Genomic DNA, 19086 nt, shown 5'->3' with positions numbered 1-19086 from the left:
GTTAAGGTAGGGACTCGCAAAGGGACATTGAAGGTAATTACGGTACAGCAATTTGCAGTACCGTAATTACCGCCTTCCCCTTTCCCATTGAGTCCTATAGGGCAAAAATGGGAATGGGGAAGGGCCAATGGTAAATGGGGAATTACCGCCCCGCCAACCTTGGAATGGGATGGTAATTCCCCATTTCACCATGGCGGAATCGGTAAATTACCGGTGTTAACCATGGTGCTAATAGCGCCATTGGTTAATGCCGGGGTTGTAATGAGGGCCCACGTCTGTAATAAACTGAGGGTGAAACAAAACAAATCTGAAAAAAAAAACGTGATAGTTTTCAATACAGGCCCAGCGCTGTCGATAAAAATGGCAGTGCTTACAAAATGATACCACCTGTTTTACCTCCTGCTGGATTGCAGAGTCAGAGGTATATACTTTCAACGGTATTCAAAGGAACTACCACCACCAGTAAATACATTCTTATTACAATGGTAGATTTTCAGTCTAGAATATGCCATTTATTTACTCCCAGTTTATAGGTGGAAGTAAGAATTGTAAAATGTCCAAAATGTTTTCAAAGTTGGTAAATGTGCAGAGGGGATGCACATGAATATCCATTTAATAACAGGGACACACCTTTATCATAGGGACATTGGAAAGGGGTGAGAAAGATGGCATCTCTAATGCCCCCACTGGCAAGACCTTTCCTATATAATTCAGAAAAGAGTCATAATGGTAATAAATTACCAGCAGCGTCTGAACTACGACTGTACATTACCCACTCCCAGCATCAATGTGAAGATAGAAATGGATAAATAAAATACAGCTAGTGGTATTTCTTTAATACTGTTGGCATTTGACAAATCCCAGTATGACAGCACTAGGTCAGTGGTGATTCTGGGTGTGTTAGCCAGATTTTCTTTAATACCACTGCTGGTGCTGATTTTTCAGCACAAAAGTCCACCAGGATACCGGCAAACTGTATTACTGTTACCGGCACTCGGTCCAGTGGAATGTCCACCGGATTGCGAGTGCCGGGTGACGGTGTAGCGTCCCAGGACTCCATGGGGGAGTTTGCCGGCATTACAGGCACTTTTGCCGGCAAGGTGGTGGAATGACCTGCAGCTGGAGGTCATCCTGCCCACCTCAGCGGCAAACTCGTAGTTGCTAGAGATGACTAGTATTGTAATTTATGCTTAGCAGGCGTATTTGTTGGGTGCTGGATGCTGAGTGATTTGCAATGTCATTGAACATGTGATAACTTGCAGAGTCGAAATTTGGACTAGGCCATTTTAGTTTTTCTCTGATGTTGAGAACATCTGTCACATGAAAATGGCTAATATGAAGCAAAGTGCAGCAAGAACATCAATGCACGTGCTGCTCACACTGCCACGCGATCAATGGCCCTAGAAGTCTTATTTTGTGGCAGTGCTCAAGAGCGCAGAAGCATTCACAATTTGGTGTGCGGCGTGGAATAGTTGAACATTTTTTGAAGGGGCTGGAGTCCCTTTCTGATGGGCTATTAGTAGGCTTGCAGTCCGCCCCTGTGCTCGGTCCCGGTCTGCCCGTATCTATGTGTTTACCTCTCTGTTGTCTCTCTGCCGCCCTCTCTGTCCCAATTCTCTTGATCTCACGCCCTCTTTTTGTGTCTCGCAGACATGGGCGTAACTTTAGGTGAGGAAAAGGATGTTTGCCCCCTTGCCCCAACTTTTGTGGCACACCATTTTATCCCACTCTTTTGGCAGGGGGCCCCTTTCATTTAGATGTCATGTCCCCCCCCCAACATTTTCAGCAAAGTTACTCCTCAGCTCACAGATTCTGTGTTACTCTATCTTACTCCCCTACACCCTCTTTCCCCTACGTGTGTCAATTTCTCTTGGTGTCATCGCCACTTCTATCTCTCTCTGTTATTCTCTCACTCTTTGTCTTGATCTCTCTCTCTCTCTCTCTCTCTGTCTTTCTTTCTCTCTGGTTCTCTCTTTCCTCTATCCCTCTCTACCACTTTTTATTTCTCTCTCTCTCTGTCTTTCTTTCTCTCTCTCCGGTGCTCTCTGTTTCCTCTATCTCTTTTTCTGACTTTGTATTTCTTGTTCTCTCTCTCCCGCGCTCTCTCTTTCCCTAGCTCTCTCTTGTCCTCTCTCTCTCTTTCCTCCATCTCTCTCTCTCTCTCTCTCTCTCTCTCTCTCTCTCTCTCATTGAATCTCTCACGGTGTCTTTCTACAGCCCCTTTGACTATCTAATTCTTTCTCGGTCTTTCTCTCTCTCCCCGTTACACATACATACATAGTCGACCTCACCAGTCACACCAAACTCACTTGTACACGCACTTGCACAACAACACTCTTGCATGCACGCATAGATACACACACGCCTCTCACCCCTGCATGCATACATAAAACACACATACAAAAAAGGCATTGTTTCCTCACTCTGTCTCAGTCTCTCTCTTAACCTGTTACACATTTATAGACCTCACCATTCACCCTGAACTCACCCATACCCGCACTTACACAGACACACTCTCGCATACACACATAAGGCACGCAAGCACCATACAGAAATTCCTTATAGCGCCTTTTTTTCTTACCTGTTTCCCGCCGAGCTCCGGCCTTGCTGCTCCCAGGCCTCTGGCTCCTGCGCTCCACGCAGAGGAACCCGGAAGCAGGGAGAGCTATCTGGTTTCTGACAGGTGGCGGGGCACCTTCATTTCGAGGCAACCGCCTGCTGCAACCCTGACTTTAAAAAGAAAGGATTTCTTTCTAAAGTCAGGCTAAGGCTGGGCCTCTCCCCTTCCGGTACACGAGGCAGCAGGGCCCACCGCACTGCGGGGGCTGCAGGGGCGCGCGCTGTTGCAGTGTCTTCCCCGTTGCCCACTAAAAAGCTGCAGATAGCAAGCACTTCTTCTGTGTGTGCTCTGGCTGTATTGTGTGGGTCAGGCTGTGCCTCTTTAGGTCATGGCTAGCACTCTTTAGGCTCCGCCTAGCAATTAGGGTAAGCCCCCTTGCTAACCCCCCCACCTCGTTTTCACAATCCCATTTAAGTGCCTATGCAATGTTTATACACACGCCACAAATGTTGGCTTTGTCAATGCTTGTTTTAACAGCACTTGCGGACTATTAACAGACATAAATGAAGTGGTTGACGGCACACTAAGTTAAGGCTCATTTGTTACACCAGTACCATATATAAAACTGCAGTTAAGCCATTAACTACCCGAAGGCCGCTTAGAAATAACACTGGCAGGACCACGTTTGATAGATGGCCAGTAAACCAATGCCATGCCTGCCTGCCCCCTGGGCTTCCAGTTCCTCGCATGCACAGCTAATCACATGCTTTATAAATTTGCGTGCAAGGTGCTGAGGGGCTCATGGGGCAGGCAGGCATGGCATTTTTTACTGGCTGTGATAGATGCCCAGTGCCCGCCCCCTGTACCCACCAGTACACACTATGAAAGTCACTGTGGGTCATTACGACCCGGGCGCAAAGGGATACCGGGCACCGGTAATGACACCGGTGCCGGTAATCCCTTTGCGCCCTATTCTGAGGTCCCTTTGCGGGTCCTTCCCTTAACCCCTGCTTTTACCATGCTTTAAGGACGGGACCCGCAAAGGGATACCGGGGGTCAATAACGGTACCGCAATTTGCGGTACCGTTATTGCCACCTTCCCCCTTTCCATGGGGGCTCAAATGGGAATGGGGAATGGCTTTTAAAATGGGGATTTAACGGTCCCGCAAAGCTCGGAATGGACCGGTAAGTCCCCATACCGCCACGTCGGTGGCGGTACCGGTATCGGTGTTAGTTATGGCACTAATAGCGTCATGACTAGCACCAACCTCGGAATGAGGGCCATTTTGTTTACATGCGCGGTGCTGGGGGCCTAGGAGGCGGGAAGGCATATCATGTTTATTCCAACCCACGCAGCACACTGGGGCCAGCCCTCACCCGGACTCTAGTCAGGATAAGGGCTGAGGCGGAGTGCCTGGGGCCCCCGCACCTCCGGGGCTGAGGAGGCTCCCACAACACCTGGGGAATGGCCATATGGATTTGAATGGCCACGGGCGGTCAATTGGTGGGTAAATAATCAAGCAACACCCACAAGCTGTGTGCCCCTCAGCACAGTGAGACGTGAGATCCAACATGAAGTGAAAGCAGGGCAATGCCAGTATTGTTTTAGTTATTGGCTATGTTCAGTACCAGGCCCCTTGGGTTAAATTCTCATGATTACCAGTAAAATATGTTTGCTCATCTGCCACAAAGTTGGAGTTGGGTTTGAAAGTAACTGTTAATAATGAAAATCTGAATTTCAATAAACCTACCAATGTTGACAAACCACTGCCCACTTTCTTCATCTAATGGCACTCATTGATCAATCACACTAATGTTATTTATTTGTAAATGTACAGACAGCTAAGGATGTTCTGCAAGTCCTGGCTTTTAGGTCATGCCATTGTTAGTTTGGGCTATTAGGTGGCCCTTTAGCAGAAACTATTGCATTAGGGTACAGATAGGGAAAAAAGGCATATGAGGAGGCACACAAAGCCTGAAGGTGTTGTTTGGTTATTTGCCCACCCATTGACAGGCCATGACCATGCTAAACCTTATGCCCAATCCCACTAGTTCCTGTGGTTCCCTGCCCAAAACACCTCCTCATGGGAACTTTGTGAGCTTGCTTTAAGCAAGCTTTACCATCAAACTTTGGAAGTGCCTGCTTGTGTTTTTTCAAAACAGTCGTTTGAGAGTTAATGGGCCTCATTACAACCCGGGCGGTAAGGGATTACCGGTACCGGTAAGGGCACCGGTACCGGTAATCCCTTACCGCCCAATTCCGAGGTCCCTTTGCGGGCCCTCCCTTAACAGCTGGTTTTACCAGCTGTTAAGGACGGGACCCGCAAAGGGACTTTGGAGGTGATAACGGTACCGCAATTTGCGGCACCGTAATTACCGCCTTCCTCATTCCCATTGAGCCGTATGGGGGCTCAAATGGGAATGGGCCATGGTGAATGGGGAATTACCGCCCCCGCAAACCTTGGAATGGGGCGGTAGTTCCGCCATTCACCATGGCGGAATCGGTAGTTTACCGGTGGCAAACATGGCGCAAATAGCGCCATGGTTACCGCCCGGGTCGTAATGAGGCCCAATGACTTAATTGGAGCTGTTAACACGCTATTGGTGTAATCAAAATGTCTTAACCAGGTCTCCCTTCAGCCATTCGATTTATAAGCACAGTGCGTGTCCTTTTCCGAAATGTTCTATTAAAAACAAGTATGGCAAAGCCAACAGTTTTTGCTTGAATATAAGAATTATGCATTTGCCAGGCACTGCTATTAGATGCCCAGGTACCTGCACCATTTTGCACCTAAAACCATTAATGGACACTTAATTCCACTATGGCAATACCTGCCAAGTGCCTTTCCCAAGCTTACACAAAAGTCCAAACTGTTGGCATTGACAATGCTCCTTGAACGATGTAGCAACTGGGTTATTTCACCTTTGTGAATAAACCAGGCGGGTGACCCTGGTTGTGAGACACCCTGGTCTGAAGACAAGCAAACCGCGGTGGAACTCATTTTGTCACAGGCAATTCCAAAGGCACGATTTAAACAAAGGAATAACGGTGCTAAATGAAACCCCTGCCATAGTTGGCTTAATCCACTCTAATTGAAAAAAATCCCTGACAGGCCGCCTGTCCCATGACTCGGTGGAGACCCAGAAGGAGTAGTACTGGAGGGCGGAACAGTTAATGAGCGGGCGGGAGTGCAGAGGTGAGTTCTTATGCATAGTGGGGGTCAAAACACGGGGAGAGAGGGCAGAGGCATAGCCAGGATTGTCTAACTAGTGGGACCTGAAGCGGCCCACCGCACTGACATTAACATCTGTAAATACCCACAGAGCGCTGCTGAGTGGCAATCACAGATTTTGGGTGGGCCTTGCCCCTCAGGCCCTACCCTGTCTACGCCTCTGAGAGAGGGTGCAGGAGTGGAGAGCAACAAAGCAGTTAGCTAGGTCCCGGAGGGAGAACTGTGTTGGGAGTGAGGGGGCTTCCTCCTACATAAAGAGGTAGTTGAGTGGCAGGAAGTGGGTCCGGATGACTCTGGGATTTGCAGGGCTTCCACCTGCATCAGAAAGCTGTGAGGCAAGAGGCCCATTACTTCAAAAGACAACATGCTTGAACATCCTTATGCCTGAAAAATGTTATCTTTCGGTGGCTGTGGTCAGGGGAGTTGCTAGGTCTGGAAAAGACCCGGGGCTAAGCTGATGTCGGAACAGTTGGGACTGGGGGCTAGCTAGTCTTTTGGCTGTAGCTCCTGAGATTCTATCCGGGGCTACAACCAAAAGATCAGGGGCTATAGCCCCCTTAGCCCCCCCCTAGCAACGCCCCTGGCTGTGGTGCCCTGCCATATAAAATAAAAACTCCTGGACGGATTTGCACCAACCCCGTAAAGGTACATCTGTACCTCTTTGTGCATAACTTGTTTCAAATTTAAAGCAAATCAGTTTGGAGATGTTTGCACCTGCACAAAGAATGCTCATTTTCTCCTGTCGAAAAACGAATGCAAAATGTAAAAAGCCACAGCTTTCTCAGTATTTACATCTTTTAGACCGTTGCACACATTTCCTCCAAACATTAACATTTTGCAAAGCCTGGGGCAGAGAACATCTTTGGAAAATGTCATACAGATACATCAAACGAGTCAAAAATTATTTGCAATATAATTTTTGCAACGTCAATCGATCTTAGTTGTCACCTCAACTATATATAGGGTGGTGACCATCTCCTATAAATGGAATCGGGTAAAGCTAGCCACCCTATAGTTAGGGTGAAACCTAAGATGCATGAGCCCTTTTGCCTTGACGTAGCATTCCACGGACCCAGCCCCCTTCCCCACCAATGCCCCAGACATTGCACACTGCGGTCAGGGGTATGTTTTATTTCTGTGTCTTATATGTTTGTTATTTTCTCCACCATTTCTTATGCAGCACTAGTTAAGGCTTAGACGGAGCCCTGTAGCTCCAAATCCATTGCATTGTGCTAACGTATCTATTTGTGGAAGCTTGGCATACACCACGCATGTCTCATACATTCTTGTGAATAAAAGTGAACGCATTTTTCATGAGCCTCTTGCACCTGTTTGCCGGAGGACATAGACACCAGAGAAAGAGACCTGTTTGGCCACTTCCCGCAAAAGGAAGAAAAACTGCAAAGTAGAGCATTCCTGGCAGAGAGCATGACTGTTTGCAAATCAATCGGCATACAAGAAGTACAGCAGTTCATAGAAAAGCCAAGACTGATAATAAAGTCGAGGATTACAAGGAGGGTGCCTCTAGGTAGTCTGCTGTGGCAGATAATGCAACATTTGGTACAGGGAGAAAGTTGAGGAATATTCTGAGTACAATGGTGTTTTTCAGGGCTGCAGAACTTAAATGAGGGGGGTGACGTGTTCGGCAATAGGGGGGAAATTTGATAGTGGAGAGAATATATAAAAATACCCTTTTGCTAGAGACTCGGCCAGCAGGCTAGATGGAAGGGCTACATCAGGAAGTGAAGAGCGAATGGACACACATTTAAATCACCAACCAGGATGGCGAGGTGGGCTGTCGTTTCTGCGAGATCCCCTTAGCATGTGAGACATTGAAACATCTACTTAGATATAGCCCAGCTCTTCAGGCACGTAGGGGAGGCTGAGTCTCATTTCCAGATGTGATGGCGATAGCACCTGGCCACATTGTTTATCAGGTCATACAACTTCATCAGTTCTTGCTACTACTAACTTTATAAATTCTCGCATCCTGGAGATGGGATATTCAGTATAGCTTGATCATAACCTATTTGTAATGGTCACCTGAAATGTATACTTGTATTTTTTAATGTCCTATAGTGTACGTTTTATATGATTTTTTTCGTGTTATTTTATTAATTGATTAATTGTAATATGAAAAATAGTCATTGATGGGTATAGTTTTAACTATTCATTGTTTTTCTTTTTTTGTAATGTTTGTATGTTGAAGGTTGTTTTCAACCAAATAAAAATAAAACAATAAAAATCACCACTTATAACATTTATGAAGGGCATTTCATGACAAGACAAGGGGAAGTTAACATCTACCATACTTCTAAATAAAGAGGGGCCTTCGACACAATGTAATGCAAAACACAGAATGAGTACGTTCATGAAAGGGATTGGAATGCCAATCTAATGGCGACCAGGCAATGGCATAAAGGGTCATGACGCGACTAGTAAAACAACACTGACAAACCCAGTACTTCCGGATGATGTATGAGCATTGTAAAGGCAATGGCGTACCTTCCACAGATAGCAAGCAACACTATTCCCCATCACACACCCAGGAGGGAACACCATTTGTCAGGTATTTGCATGAGGGGCACTGTTGCTCACATCATTGCCGGGTGTGGCTTTCATTTGGCGGGTAATTTCTTTAAAAGTCACAGAAGTCACATGCTTTCATGATTTTGTTAACAAGTCCCGAGATACTCACACTATTGCCATTCATTTCCATCCAAACACCAGGCACTTGTGCTGTTACCATTCAAAGCCCAAGTACTTACAACATTGGCAAGGGTATGTGGTTTAGCATAGCCGTGCCTTGTCTCACTATGCCCAGTTAGCACAGCACTTCTAGATTTCATAAACCTCAGTTAGAAAGGATCTGGGATATCTGGCCAAATGGGGACACTTATCACATTTTACCACATATTTTTTGTATGGGGGGCCAGCCCAACATACTCCCCATTCTACTCCCTCCCCCCTAGCCTTACCAACCCCAATTCTTACTATACATTCCCCCTTGCACCAAAACCTACCGCAGTAAAATGGTGTATGTTGTCCCTCTGTATCGTGCAGTTGCTGGTGGGGGATGCCAATAAAATGTAATGTCGAATTCAATCATGCCCTTTTAGCAAAGTAGTACCAGGATCAATGAAGTTCAGTTAGCATGGATGCGCTTTAAGATTCCATTATGGCCAATTAGGACAGCAATGCCCCCTCAGCACAATAATGTCAGATTCATCCTGCTGAATTACCATTATTAGGCCCCACTCCATTATCCAGAATAATCATACTGAAGGCAGATGCAGATACCCCTGTGGACAACAGCAAACTCAGTAAGCCCAGATAGCCGTGTGCCCAATTAGCAATGCCAACCCAGACTGCATAGCTGGGGCTATGTCTGCAGTACTGAAGATTGTAAGTGTGTGGTGATGAGGGCAGTGTGTGAATGTGTGTTTGTTTGTAATGCAATGCTGGGTATTGGTGTGTGTGTGCGCGCGTGTGTGTGTGTGTCTGTGTGTGCAGTGCTGCACTAGGGTGATGTGTGTATGTGTTTGTGTGCGCTGTGCAAAGATGGGGACGTGTAAGTGTGTGAAATGAAGTGCTGGGGTATTGTGTGCGTCACAGGCAGTGCTGGTGGTGGTGTGTGTACAGTTCACGGCTAGAGCAGGCACATGACATGTGTTCAGTGCTGTTGCAGTTCATGTGTGTTTCTGTTCCTGTATTGTTGGGGATTTGTGAAGTGCTGGGGGCTTCGTTTGTATGGGCAAAGTGCAGTGTTGGGCAGAGGCAGTTGCTTGCAGAGCACTGCTGAAGCAGCGTATATATGTGTCTGTGTGCTGTGCTGTGGTTTTGTGTGAGTGCAGTGCAGCGAGTGAGGTGGCTACAGTCAAGTTATTGGCATGAGTATCTGTGTGGTGTGATGAGGTTGGTGTGTATGTTGTGCAGTGCTGGGTGTGGTGTGCGTGCAGTACAGCAATGGTGTGTGTGTCAGAGAGAGAGCAGCGCTCTGCTCGAGCCGCTGTGTGTCAATGTTGGGCTGGTGTGGGCAGTGCTGGGTTGTACACATGCCGGGCAATGGCAAGTGTAGCATCTGCATCCATTGCTAGAGGTTGGTGTACCTATTATCGAATGCTTAGGGAACGCGTAACAAAATTGGTGAGATCAGAAAGAATATTGTGATTTTATTCTTGGAGCTAGTCAAATTCGGAGCAAACAGTTGTCAAGATCTGATGAGAAATTCCCCAAAATCTGTGAGCAAAAATCTAGATCTGGGGTGAAAAAAATTGCAAAATCTGCGAGATGAAATGGTAGAAAATGTAAAAATCAATTATGTCCATTGATTAAGCCTACAATGAAACAGAATACTTCACACCCTAAACTCCACCCTACAGCCTAGCAGTTATTGACTGCACATTTAGATTGGCTGAGAGGCGGTCAATAACAATTTCCATCTGAAAAGTCAAGGTATTAGGGGAAACGATTTAGATCAATTTAGTTCAGAATCACACACAAGACATAGAGTATCCCGGTCAAATGTACACCTGGTCTAAACGTCCATACCAGGTGCTGGAGATGCCTTGGATCCCACCTCTTGTTGCACTGTCCAATAGGAAAATAATTCTCACGCCAAATATGTCTGATAATGGAGCATGTGATGCGCAGGGCAATGCTGGAACGCATCATAGTGGTCTTTCAACAAAACTGTCAAAACGTAAACACGTACCTAAACATCTACATTGACGGGCATTAGCTGCGTTGCTGGTAAGCCAAACAATGTCCACTACTAAAAAGGGGGATAGGGAGGAGAGAAATGTCCCCAGCCAGCTCTCAATGCTGGAATGGCTCATCTCTGTGAACTAGCTTCATATTGCACCATAACATTTGAAATGATACTGTTGTAAAAGGGGATTTTGTCTCCCAGCGCTGAGGATGACAAAAGACAGGACCACTGATTAGCAATGATAGACTCAGTAGCCAGCTAGCCCCCTGCCGCCCGTGCCCCCAGCTTAGTGAAGCAAGCTGACTTTGGGCGAGGAAAGGGGAGAAATCGAGAACAGAATTGGAGTGGCAAAGATGGCTGTCACCACGTGACTCGGGCTAGCTCAGCTCCATGTTCTCCTCCCCATAGCAGAAGAAGTGGTTCACACATTTCTCATGCAAACTTTCCGGCAGCGGTAGAATCAGGCGTAGATCCCTTTCTATACAGACATGTGCACAGGAATGGGGCAGGGTCAGTTTACCACTGATCCTACTTTAGGGTCTCGATTTTATTTGCTGTTCCGATTTTAGTTCTTTTTTATGGACACGTGCCTATACTGGGTGCACCGCTCAGTCTGTAGCTGGTTGGTTTTGGAATGAGTTATAGTGTTTGAGCGAATCTTTGTTGGAACCTGGTAGGCGAGGGCACTGGAAGTCTCCGCTTCCTGGGACTCCAGCTGTACCAGTTTACTGGACCTTGGCCACTGCAACTCAAGCTGTTGTGAGAGACCTGGTGCTTACAGAGGGGCTCATTTTGGATGAGCACATAACGTTAACGAGAGAAGTAAAAGCCTTGCGTAAGGTTTTTACTCCTTCCATTAACACCACTGCTCATTTTCATTATTTGTATGCCGGAGAGGAGTAGTAGAGCGAAACTTGTGTTTCCGCTGCTTCATTCCTCTCTGCAATACAAATACTCCAGCATTTGCGCCGGCATGCATTTTCATGTCGGCGCAAAAGGCTGGAGACCCCTATGGGGTCCATTGTAAACACTGCCTGCTATGATTGCATGGCAGGCAGCATTTACAATTAAAATTAAAGGCTGTTCGACATGCTCGCATGTCAGACAGCATTTAATTTTAATTGGGAGCGCTGCTTGCCATGGCGAGCGGCTCTCACAATTAAAAGTAAACACTGTCTGCCAGGCAGCGTTTACTCATTTTGCACGGCGGAGTGCAAAAGTGCAGGGAAAAAGGTGGCCTAAACCCGTGTACACCGCTTTTTGCCCTGCACATTTTCACTCCAACATGCAAATGACACAAATTCAGTGGCTAAATTTACAGGGACCAGCAACATGAGCCCCAGAAATTCAGTGCTGGAAATGGAACAAATGTACTCTGGTAACCCTCTCCTTAGTTAGGGGGGAAGACTGGCCGAGTGGACTGGCGCCAGGTCAGGTCATGCAACACAGTATCTCATCATGGAACCCGATCCTGGTTATTTGTATAAAAGCAAAATGCATTTTGGGAACAAAAGAAATAACCACAAGTTTAAGTTTGAAACTTGTCTGTTATAGTGATTTATCAAGAAAAATAGAGTAATGGAAATTGGACTCTGCTTTTTTCATTGGTCACAATAATCACCAGGGGACGTTTGGTGCAACAGTTCGTGCATCCAGAGCCGGCCTGGTGCAACCAACTGTTGCACTAGACGTCCCGCGCACAGGTCACATGACTTGCATTGAAACAAAAGATATAGAAGCAAATTCTTGCAGAGCCAGCAGTGTTCGTGGCCTCAAGTAGTGAAAAAGCAAGACGATAAATACGTCCGGCTCCGGAACGTTAAACGCCATCCTGCCGTGAAGTAGACACGCAAGATTGCTACTGCATGGCACCATAGATTCTCCGCCGTGCGACATGATGAAAGTCAGTTGATGCAGAAACATATGACACCACAAAGGGGCATCCACACAGTGTCGAAGTGGGCGGGAGCTGTAGGGAGCGGTGCTCCTCTACTTCTTTTAATGAAGTGTTACCGTTCCTATACTTTTATTTTAAAAAGAAACCGTTCCGGAACGGTTTCGTTTAAAAATAAAAGAATAGGAAAAAGTTGCAACTTGCACTTTCAGTGCACTGCACAGGACTTTTCCTTAAAGAGCAGGCACTTGTTCTGGGGTTTTTATTGTGCATGGGAGGGGGCGCGGTGATGGGGTCTGTGGGGACCGGTGCAGGCCAGCAGGGAACATAGTTCCACTACTTCACTTCGACCACTGCATCCATCACGCTATAGTTATAACAGATGTCCATGCATTTTACTCCGCACAGGAAAACAACTGCGCAGGCAGGAGTGAATGATACGACCTTGCCAGGTAACTTCATGAAAGGGAGATCCGTGAAATTGACTTTACGCGCGACAAGGAACTGAAAGTATGCCATGCACATGGTTTCTTGGTTCTAACTCACGTTCCATTAACAATACGCGTCCTGGAGCCTCGAAGAAGCACATAAAACATGACTACTCGAACCCAGAAACACCAATGAGTGTAGACACCCCATAGAGAGAACTAATGTAGACAGCTGTGTGATAGTAGCCTCTCACTTTTGTTATTAACCTCACAAAAGTTGTCCTCAATAATAGAAGAGTGATGAGTCTTTACATTCATTTGACACTTTTGCGTGGATACAACTATTTGTCTGTGTTTGATTTTATATTTGTTGACAAGTGCTACATGTATTTATGAATTAAAATATGTATATTTTTCTATTTTGACCTATTGTGTTATTGCCTAAACTGCATTTAGCCCAGATTGAGCACATGAGTAGTGGGCTCCCTACAACCTTTGTGTGTAAAAGCAGGGTAGCTATCTGTGGAATCTGTTTGTTGGTTGAATCTACTTTGTCTCTCATGCACATAGCCCCCTATACAAAAAAGAGGACTCTCATGCTTGTTTAACTTGAATCCCAACATGAATTATGCCCCAACGACCCAAAATATAAATCCTTCATAATAGAAGGCAATACCATCCCTGTACTTAAGGAAGTAAAAAGCTTGGGAGTCTATTTCGACTCCTCACTAATGCTCTCTCGACAAGTTAACGCCACAATCTCCTCGGCAGCATACACCGCTAAGCTCATCAATGCTCGCAGACCTCTCCTCAACCCAGACAGTTGCCTTACACTAGCCAGAGCCCTCATCTTATCCAAACTCGATTACTGAAATGTCTTGCTCTACCAGCAACATCAAAAAGCTCCAAGTCACCCAAAACAATGCCCTTCGAGCAGCCCTTAACATACCGAAGAGAGAGCACATATCTGACACTAGACGCAGCGTTCACTGGTGCCCATCCAGGACCGAATCAGCTACAAAACTCTGTCGATCACTCACAAATGCTTTGCAAACAGAGCACCGAAATACCTTACCAATACACTCACACCATCCCTAAACAGCAAGCCCACCCACGCCTTCTCCTCTCACCTCCTTACGGTAGCCAAATTCAAAAGAACGAAAGCGGGGGGTTGCAGTTTCCCTGTCGTGGCAGCCAAACTTTGAAACACCCTCCCCCTCTCCATCCGATGTGACCACTCACCCCCTTCCTTCCGTAAAAAACTTAAAACCTGGCTCCAAACCCACAACCTATGATTTATGCCCACTTCTCCACCCTAGATCCTCCAACACATTCGCATAAATACCCAGCACAACTTATTTATGTTCCTCACTCGCTGCGCTAAAACTGTAAATATTTAATGAATATATGTATGAGCCTCACTCACTGCTAAATACTGCAACTATAATATGCAAATATACCATGCAAATACTGCATGCCATGCTCAATGCCTGTATTCACCATGTACTGTCCAGCGCCCAGATACTAAGGGTTCGGCGTGCTCTACAAACGTCAAATAAATAAAAGTCCAACCCTGCCAAAAATGTACCAGACTCCCCAAAATAAGAACCCTTATAGAACGAAGCCACACCCAATTACTGATAACTTCATTACTTTTTCAGTTTGTTAGAAACAGCTTGACAATTCAAGGACCTGGGCACATTTCTAGTTGTCTCGCTTTTGTATTTCATTTGACATGGTAAAAGGCCAAATACCACAAAGCCTAGGAAAGAGGTGTGAACTAAATGATTGAAGGGCTAGAAATATAAAGCATGTATGATATGATATGATATGGTATTTGTAACGCGCCTATACACAAGTGTTTCATGTAATGTTTATTACCAAAATCATGTTGTCTCTGTGAACAGGATAACTAACGCTGAAGTATAGACTTTTCTCTTGGGAGGATTAAAAGCAGTAATAACCCCCTAATATTGTTTAAGCGCTAGTTCCTATGTCTGTATTTTTCAAATGGTGTACTTTACCGACTTAGCAGTTTAGGCAGCTGAGTTGGATGTTGGAGCAACTTTTTCTGTAAATGTCAATTACTTCTCAGGGGCAGGAATATGTACTTACTTCCCCCAAGTGCATTTAATCGGGCTATACTTGGATTATAATTTGCTAAAGCCTTTTGGCATTCCATGTATTTAGGCCCTTAGTGGATAATGCAAGGGTTATTAATGGGCATTAAACCATTAGCATTTGCACTTTTCAGACACAATGCAAATGGCTGTGGTGGATGTCTTTTTAATGAAGTTTGTATTTTATCTACCCTGAATTGTACAGGTACCACTGATTAATATCTTCACTGAATTATTTAGCACTTTATATCAGGGTATGGTCAGGGGTCTGTATTAATCAGTTAGGAGAATGTTGCAACTGGCACTAGGCTGGGTCTTGCATAGGAAAGTATTTTTCTACTTTTTTTTCTTCTTTTCCTTTGGAATGAAAAAGCTTGAGGTTCTAAGGGAAGGAACAAGGAGAGAGGGAGCCTAGGGGTCCACCCTAGGGTAACTTCCCTCATTGGAAAAGAGTAATGCAACTGGGGCTTCTAAAAGGGGGACAAAGTAGGTGAAATCATTGTTTATTTCGGATATATTGCAATCCATAAAAAGACATAAAAGCATAATAAAAAAACAGGAACACCAAACATTGAAGAATACGTTCGTAAAATAAGCAACAATAAATACATCAATAACACACAGCATCACAAAATAGGTCCTTCAAGTTTGGCTCTTTTCTCCAGGCCAAATGTACAAAACGGGGACATTTCAAAGCACTAGTTGCGTCTCTTAATATTAATAATGATGAAAAAAACAGAACACCACTGCCTATAAGCAGACCCCCTCAAAAAATAATACAGATAAAGGGCCCAATTCATGGAAATGTGTGCAGAAATCCTGCAAGGGCTGCATGCTGAGAAGAAACTGCCCGGGCCTAGGCGCAGAATAAAAAATGTACGCCCCGCGTATTCATGGAATTCACTGCGCAAATCAATGGTATTTGCAAGTCAAGCCCGGAACGCCCGCATGCAAAGCACAAACAGCCTAAACAGCTACTTTTTCGTGCCCCCCCCCCCCGAGCGCAAACAGTGCGCGGAGTCCTCCGCAAGCAGGACTGCATCTCGGGGACCCTGCGCAGGGTCCCCCGTAACTCTTGCCGGCGCCCTGACAACATGTGTATGAAAAATCATAACTCGGTAAAAACTCAGAAACTCTGCATGCAAACCACCGTAAACCGTTCGCGCGCCCTGCTACACTGCATATGCACACCCTTAAGTTAGATCCGAACCCCAGTTGTGTGCACGCATCCCTATATCGGACATGCAAAACCACCTCTGCGCTGTGATTCCTACGCGCAAGTGTACTTACGCCTGCCTTCGATGTGGAGGATAGTATGAAGGACTTGCGTGGCCAAAACCCTGTCAAGAGGTTCCGCGCTCGAATCCATAAATACTTCTCACGCCGCATGCGATGGCCTGCCTACGGGTCGTCCCTCGTAACGCGGACTTTTTTGCATGTTCTTCCCCATTTTCCTCCCCCTACTCCACCATCTGCGCAGGCCTCGCCCATGCTCTGCATGGTGTCTCATGCAAGGTGCTTGACGGCTCACAGAGACGTGCCAAACCTGCACAAATTCCACACAAGTCCTGGAAAGGTACCGCACATTCGATTCCACGAATCGACGAATGCGGATTTGCGTGCAGTTTGGCGCGCAAGTACCCTATTTTCCGTGCAAATAATTCCATGAAGCGGGCCCAAAGTCTCTGTAGGTTTTTGTATACGGGACAGAAAATGACCAGGAGCAAGGTTTTCGACGGTGCCAGAGAGGCAGGTTGCGCTAATAGGAGGATTTGCAGCCCATCTACTGGCAACTGCTTTGACGTGTATTGCATTAAACTTTGCTCTGGTCAGTAGTGACCTATGATATGGGTGCATAACTAAATCAAGTTAGGCGGCCACCCTACCAATGGGAGGGGCGGAAGTGGGAGGTACGGTTGTACCGTGGAATCCTTGGAGGCAGAGGTCCTCCCTATTGCTAGACCAGTGCGCCAAAAGCAGTGTTTTTAGTGCTGAGATGCAAACGGTAGTAAAACTTGGTGGGATTATTAAACTAGGAACCCAGACCCACAGATCCAAGGGTCATTTTAATGTATGCTAGCCACTCGATCTTGTGGTGGTTATCCAAACATAAAATGCTCTTCAATAGAGGGGTTTGGTTAGACAGTTTGCCTCAAAGCAGCAGCGATAATACAGGAAACAGACAAGTTTTAGCCTAAGGTTGTCAACCAGTCTCGAGGTGTGTAATATAGGACACGGTTGATGTAGGCACCTTCCAAGAATGGGAAAAGAAAGAATTTTCCTCAGCAAGCTTGCCCATACCCCAGAGTGTACGGCCATAGATACCCACACCAGCTCCTTTCTTTTTATAAACTGTTAACATTGTGCAGGCTTTTAGCATATCTAAAAAGGCAACCTATGGCCTGTTTCATCTTTGATCACCTAGAATTTATGTTGTCCCTCCAAGAACGCCAGCTGTTAAAGATAGTCCCCAAATATCCAAGCTGCTTACACAAGGACAATTTATAGTACCGTAACTGAAGCCTCGGTCATGCTGACCCCCCTCCCCCCAATTGAGAAACACAACACATTTCTCTTTTTTGACTTTGAGTTCCAGGTGGGTCATAAAATTCACATGACCTTCCACCAGTGTCTGCAGGGACTTAGGCGTTCTCGCCAGAAGAGCAGCATCATCGGTGTAGCAAGATACCCGAAGTGGTGGAACTCTCTTTTGCACTGTATATGGAGGATATAGTCATTTTCACATCAAACTCAGTCAAAGCCATTGCAAATTTTTCTGAGGCAGCTGTAAAATTTGGTATGAGCCAAGTCTACAAATTAAACATGGAAACATACAGTGTTTACAATTAAACATCAGTGATTACATCAGCCACGACAGTGACAAAATTCACTTTTCAGGGTGTTGTATTAAGCAGGGATGTGGATTGCATGAACAGTATTAAGTTGAGGTTTCTTTGGATGTCAAAAGCCTGCCTTGAGTATTGAGTGCTGGACTATTTTAATCGATGACGATATTAAATAAGTTCCTATATTTATTTACAGAACACCTCATTTTGATCTCAAAAGAAAAAAGTACACAAATAGGTTTTGTGATTTTCATATTTATCTGGAATAAGAAAGTATCAAGGATTATGCTACAAAAACTACAATGGCCTTACCCTGACAGCAGCTTTTCTCTGCTTAATGTTTACTTTTCTAATTGGGAATCACAGCTCATAAGATTACAGGAATTTATTTTGATGGTCAGAGCTCAAAGTTTACACTTGTGATGTAGGGCAAACCAGGGTTAATAGTAGGCACAGAGATCCCAGATACTTTATAAGATCATGTATCAAGAGCCTACAAATACACGTTGGATCGGGAACACATCTCCCAGCTGTTCCAATTACCACATGTTGACAATTATACTTTGCTATGATACAGTGCATAACTCCCTGTAATCTTCTCGAACGGTATGGTTACATTTTGGTCCTCAACTCAGTTGGAGTTTGTGTGCCAAATCTTTGACCGTGGTTGGATATTTTTTTTACGTGACTGTCAAGGAAGTATGGGCTGGATATAAAAAATGTTTAAGTATCTGCTACGGAGATTTTCACTTTAAAAGATGTGACTCTCCTCTGCTCACTATATTAGAGATGTAGCTCAAAAGGGGAGTTTTACGGGGCTGGAGCAATATCAACAAATGATTCTGGATTTATAGAGATATCCTTAAATGTTGGCATTCTATGTTTCCAACTATTGATAATATAGCCGAGTCGAAAGAAAGGGTGGTACTTTTAGCCTTTAAGCTTGTTTGCCTACTCAGTACACCAATAAGCATCACAATATAAGACCTTAGGATGGGAGCACATGCTTCAATGTTACAAATATTTTAATGTTAATGTGAGTGCTGTGAAAAGTAAGATGTTCCCCAGGGCCAGTGTATATTATGTACTTAGTGATTCAAGCATACAACCCTTTCATCATCGACTTTTTATTCTCAAACACAAAGATCCGAGGTCATTCTTATGTTCCAAAACGTCTCTTTGATTTTATGCAATGCAGGCTGGAATCCCTCTCTGGTGCGTTATGTCTCCTTCCCCTTTCACAAAGGGGTATTTTGTATGAGTACAAAGGAGAACACCAGCCTGTGGATCTTGG

At 45.4% G+C, this 19086-nt stretch overlaps 1 protein-coding gene across 3 annotated transcripts in view; it reads right to left on the bottom strand.

The window, feature by feature from the left end:
- The window catches only part of TMC5 (transmembrane channel like 5), a 662848-nt gene that overhangs the window by 589818 nt on the left and 53944 nt on the right, over positions 1 to 19086 (bottom strand). The window contains exon 1 of one of the 3 annotated variants that reach the window (XM_069647146.1): positions 2582 to 2651. The exons of the other annotated variants lie outside the window; for them this stretch is intronic. The gene's annotated coding sequence lies outside the window, so the exon portion shown is untranslated. Of the gene's footprint in view, positions 1 to 2581; positions 2652 to 19086 lie in introns of those variants that run through there. 3 annotated transcript variants of the gene reach the window in all.

The sequence above is a fragment of the Ambystoma mexicanum genome, chromosome 2q (genome assembly GCF_040938575.1).
Source record: "Ambystoma mexicanum isolate Mex_15411 chromosome 2q, UKY_AmexF1_1, whole genome shotgun sequence".
Classification (NCBI taxonomy): Eukaryota; Metazoa; Chordata; class Amphibia; order Caudata; family Ambystomatidae; genus Ambystoma; species Ambystoma mexicanum.
The sequence above is the reverse complement of the archived record's forward strand: the minus strand, read 5'-3'. Positions and strand labels throughout refer to the sequence as shown.